This window comes from Cynocephalus volans, chromosome X (genome assembly GCF_027409185.1).
Source record: "Cynocephalus volans isolate mCynVol1 chromosome X, mCynVol1.pri, whole genome shotgun sequence".
In the NCBI taxonomy this organism is placed as follows: Eukaryota; Metazoa; Chordata; class Mammalia; order Dermoptera; family Cynocephalidae; genus Cynocephalus; species Cynocephalus volans.
In genome coordinates, this window is record NC_084478.1 from 83029756 (window position 1) to 83035755 (window position 6000).

Consider the following 6000-nt stretch of genomic DNA (forward strand, 5'->3'; position numbering starts at 1 on the left):
AGGCCTGTCCACAAAGTTCCAGTGAGTGGTTTGAAATACTAAAATACGAAGAATTCAGGAGACAAAGCAAGTTAAATTTAAGAGGCCCCATTACTATAAAATATATCTTAACTATATTTTGCACAGAAATGAAAGCAGTGGATGAATGACATGTTACAGCCAAGTTAGCAACATACAACTAACTTATCTCTTCTCAAACTAATTTAAACATGTGTTTCATAAAATTTCCTCCATACTGTATTTGTTACCTACATTCAATCAGTCTTTTTTTTATAATTTTTATCATCCATATCCATTACGTCAGTTAGCCATAATGCACAGTTAGTAGAAATGATCTCTTTATATCAAAATTCTTGACATTTGGCATTTTCTGCAAACCAAAGTCTGATCACAAAAGTTATATTTTATTCATATTAAATGTAGGTACATGTTCTTTAGGACATCTTAGCTCATTTTTGGACTATCAGAAATTGGTATGATTTACTTTGGCTCTCCAAGCTGGAAATATTATCTTAGTATTTAGTGTGATTAAATACCTATTTTTGACCCTGCGTTTTGAGTGCTGGAATATAAACTGTAAAATTGAAAACACTCCAAAAGACATTGGCTAATCTTGGTGTCCCTACAATACTGTGCTTTTTCTCCTCATTGCATCTGAAAGTACCTGCCCTTCAGCAGTGAAGTGGTCTGGGGGAATACCCAAATAAGAAAGCAGGAAATTTCCTGTCTTAAAAATCCCTCCCTTAAAACTTTATAAGAGGGCTTATTGGTTAGCACAGTTGGTTAGAGTGTGGCCTTGTAACACTGAGGTCAAGGGTTCAGATCCTCATAGTGGCCAGCTGTGAAAAAAAAAAAAAACTTTATGAGAATTTATTTCAAAATACATACATCTATTTCTAAAATATTTGTTTTAGTATAAAAATGTTATTTCCCCAAACCTTTGACTAAAATAGACATGCATGAAAATGCAGCATTTTCATCCTGCAGATTTACTAGCTTGGGAGGAGCCCCACAATCCCTGGCTCTATAAACATAGCATTAATCTATAGTTTTGACTATATGGAGTTCTAAATGTTGTTTTGTAATTTTCTTAAAGTTAGGTATGTTTACACTCTATTAAAACTTTCTACATATTGAAAGCATTCACTATAAAAACATTCACTTAAAAATATTCACTATATTTAAAATAAAATTAACAAGTTAATATGAAATAAAAGCAATTTCTAGAGGTGACAATATTCTCACTGTGGCAGACAATCTAACTTCTAGGGGTACTTTCTTATAATGACAGAATTATCTAATACTAAAAACTAAGGTTTAAAAATTTTAATCATGTTAAACATTGCTATATGCTGAAATTACACAGAAGATAAAAATTATCATCTACCACTAAAAGCTCAAAAGAAATTATTGATACAATTACATGTTCTACAATGCTCCAAGGGATCTCTAACAGGGCTAAGCCCAGACATTGTTTGGGTTTTATTTGAAGATTTTTTTGGTGTGTTTTTTGTTTCTACACCAATTACTACACTCTAAAGGATATAAAATGTGATTCTTAAACTAAAATATGCTTCATACTTGATTTACTCTATTCTATAATTTCTGTTATGTAACATTAATAATAATTAAGATATATCCAGCTCTGAAAAGTACTGAAGTTCTTTGTGTGAGCAACAAATACACTGAAAATCCTGAGTGTTATGACAAGCTCCTCATTTGTATGCCCATATGGCATCCTGCCTTTCAGTGATGCTGTCTTCCAGTTACTGATCTTATATGGCCAATGCCACAAAAAACAGGACAGGGCTTGTTTGTCTTACTATGTTTTTACTGAAAGTGAATATAACAATTGCATTAATTGCCTGTAAGCTACAAATGTTTATAAAAAAACCCAAACCAAACCATTTTTACCTTTAGTAATTATTAGTAATGTTTACATATGTAAATATTATATGCATGCCCTGTTTATACTGTTTTCAAGAAGAGAATATTGTTTTAAATTAATAGTAAACCAAAATTAACTGATAGGGCTGCATCAACCTTTCTTCTTTCCTGGGCCCTTGGATTTCCTTAAATGATAGCATCATATTCATTGGTGGTTCTATACCAAATGTCTCTTCTCAAATAACACATTTTGCATCCAATGTAAAGAACAGATAAAATTCCAAATGTTAAAATAATACCACCAACAAAGCTACCAATATAAAATTTTGATCTTTCATTTTCTTTAGAATTGGTAGTTGTAATTGTCACTAATGAAGAAACAGATGTCATTAAACTATTGTAGGCTGTGGTCATCATGGATGCTGACATGGATGTTTTGTTATTTTCTGGTTGTTTAGTAGATCCTTTGTTCCATTCTTCCTTTCTTGCTATGTCCCTTTATGACTAAGTGATTTTCTGTAGTGGTATGGTGTGATTCCTTACTTTGTTATCCTTTGTGCATCTACAATAGGTTTTTGCTTTGTGATTACTATGCAGTTTAAAAAATAAAAATAAAAATTGTATAGTTATTAAGCTTATTACTTCAATTGCATTAAAAAACTCTACACTTTTATTCCACCTCCCCTTATTTTATGTTTTTGGTGTCACAATTTACACATTTTTGCCTTGTGTATCCTTCAACAAATCATTGTAGCTATTTTTATTTTTAATAATTTTGTCTTTTAACCTTTACACTAAAGACAGAAGTGATTTACATATAACCATTACAAACTTAGAGTATTCTGAATTTGACTACATACTTGCTTTTAGCAGTGAATTTTATGCTTTTATATGTTTTAGTGTTGGTAGAAAAGAATGTTTAATGTCCTTTTATTTCAGCTTGAAGAGTTCTTTAGTATTTCTTGTAAGGCATGTCTAGTGGTAATGAACTACCACAGGGCTTGTTTGTCTGGCAAAGCCCTTATTTCTACTTCATTTCTGAAGGACAGCCTTGCTAGGTGTAATATTCTTGGTTGGCAGGGTTTTTTCTTAGTACTTTAAATATATTATCTCACTATCTCCTGGCATACAAGGTTTCTGCTGAGATATCCATTGATAGTCTTGTGGAGGTTTCCTAGTATGTGACAAGTTGTTTTTCTTTTGCTGCCTTCTCTGACCATGACTTTTTGTTTTGTTTTTGTTTTTATAGCTGGCCACTATGGGGAACTGAACCCTTCGTGTTACCAGGCCACACTCTAACCACTTGGCTAACCCACCAGCCCCTCTCTGTGACTTTTGAGAGTTTGATTATAATGTGTCTCAATAAAGATCTCTTTATATTTAATTTATTTGAGGTTCCTTTGGCTTTGTGGATGTGGATGTTCATTTCCCTCTGCAGAATTGGGAAGTTTTCTATCATTATTTCATTAAATAAGCTTTTAAACCTTTTTCTTTTTCTGCTCCCTTGAGACCCCCATAATGCATATATTGGTTTGCTTGATGGTATGCCATAATTCCCATAGGATTACTTTACTGTTTCATTCCTTTCTCTTTTTGTTTCTCTTACTGAGTAACTTCAAATGACCTGTCCTCAAGTTCACTGATTCCTTCTTCTGCTTGATCAAGTCTGCTGTTGAAGCTCTGTATGGAATTTTTCAGCTCAGTTGTATTCTTTAACTACAGAATTTCTGGTTCTTTTTGTTTCCTCTCTCTTTGCTAAATTTCTCCTATTGTTCATGTATTGTTTTCCTGATTTCAGTTAGTTTTCTGTCTGTATTCTCTTATAGCTCATTGAGCTTAAGATTATTCTGATTTCTTTGACACACAGTTTATAAATCTCCATTACTTTAAGGTTTGTTAGTGGTGCTTTATTTTGTTCCTTTAGTGGTGTCATGTTTCCCTGGTTGTCATTATCCTTTTGGGCATGCATTGGTGTCCGCACATTTGAAGAATTAAGCCCCTATTCCAGTCTTTATAGACTGATTTCTGCAGGGACAGCCCTTTACCAGTCAGCCTGTCTAGAGATTCTGAGCAGGCCATCTATCATGGTTCATAGAGGACTTGCTGCTGAAGTCCTTGGGCAGACTGGCCTGGTGCATGGGTAAGCATTTGGATGGGCCTGATGCATGGGTCCATGGGGTTAAATCTGGAGCCTGGATATACTCAGGCAGGCCTAGAGCTTGAATCTCCTGGGAAAAGCCTGGATACTAGGTCTACAGGGGCCAGCCTAGTGCTGGGGACCACTGTTGACTGGGTTCATGGGTTGTGCCTGGAGCACTTTTCTCTGGGGGTCCCTGAAACCTGAGTCCACAGGGGCCATCCACATGTGCTGGGATTGGACTGGTGCTTGGGCCCACAAGGACAGGACTGGAGCCTACATCAACAGGGATTAGCCTGGTGCTAGGGCAGACCTGGGTCGTGGGTCCTGAGTCTATGGGGACCAGCCTGGATCCTGGATCCATGGGAATGGATCTTGAGGTTTGGTTCCCAGGGGCTGGCCTGTCAACAGAGTCTACTGGACTATGAATCCACTGGAATCTAGAATCATGGGGACTGGCCTGGAGCCTGGGTCGTTGGCTGCTGGTCTGGTGCCTAGAGGCACAGGGGCTGGTCTTGGGCCTGGGGCTGTGGGGATCAGCCTGGTGGCAAGGTCTGTGAGGGCTGTCCTGGAGCATGGGTCCATCAGGGCTAGCTTGGCTCTGGGTGGGCCTGGGTCCTGGAATTGTGGGGGCTGGCTGGGAACCTGGGTCCACAGGCATGGTCCTATAGCCTGGCTTCACAGTGCCCAGCCCAGCACTGTGGTCTACTGGGACAGGCCTGGACCCTGGGACTCCTGGAGCAAGCCTGGACCCTGAGTTTGCTGGAGAATGGGGCTGTAGGGACCTCGCTGGAGGCTGAGTCCATGGGTGATGGCCTGGAGGCTGGATGTGCAGGGGCTGACCAAGCACTGGGGTAGGCCCAAAGTCTGGGGCAATGTGGGCTATCCTGGCCCTGGGCCAATTTGAAATCTGGGATGGACTTGTAACCTGAGCCCTCAGAAGCCAGCCTGGAGTCTGAGGCCGTAAGGACTGACCTGGTACTGGGATCTGTTGGCACCAACCTGGCACCCAGGTGAGCCTGAAACCTGGGGCTGCCTGAGGCCAGCCTCATGCTGGGAAGGGCTGGGTCCTGGGTCAGCAGAGGCTGGCCTGGAACTGGGGGTCCATGGGCACTGGAGAAGGCCTAGTAACTGGATCCAAGTTGCTGTCCTGGAGGCTGGGGCTGTGGGGCCTGGTCTGGCACTGGGTTGGGCCTACAGCTATGTCTTCGGAGTCAGGTCTGGTTCCTAGGGCTGTGGGTGCTGGCCTGGCACCAGGGTCTGCAGGAGCTAGCCTGGAGTTTGGGTTTGTGTGTACCAACATGGAGGTTCAGTTTTCAGGTGCTGGTCCAAAGCCTGGGGCCATGACTCTTGGCTACACTCACCAGGAATTTAGTCTTTCCAAGTTGGAACTGGAGGGGTAAAAGAAATGCTGGCAGCCTGTCACCCAGGTGGATACGGTAAGCCTTTATTGGGAGCTAGACACAGACCTTATGCCTTTCACAAAAATGAATTTAAAATGGATCATAGACCTAAGTTAAATGAAAAACTTTTAAACTCCTAGAACATAGGAAAAACTCTAGATGACCTCGGGTATGGCAGTGACTGTTTAGATGCAAAACCAAAGGCATAATCAATGAAAGAAGGAATTGATAAATTGGACTACATTAGAATTAAAATTTTCTATTATGTGACACTATCAAGAGAATGAGAAGACAAGTCACAGACTGGGAGAAAATATTTGCAGAAGGCATATCTAATAAAGAAGTTTCTTTTAAATATATATAAAGAACTCTTAAAACTCAACAATAAGAAAAAAACCTGATTTTTGTTTTTTATTTTATTTTTTAAATAAATTTTATTATGTATATTTAAGATATACAATGTGCTGTAAGATACATGTAGATAGTAAAATGGTTACTATAGTGGAACAAATTAACATATCCATCATCTCACAGTTACCCATCCCCCCCGTGGCAAGAGCAGCTATAATCTAC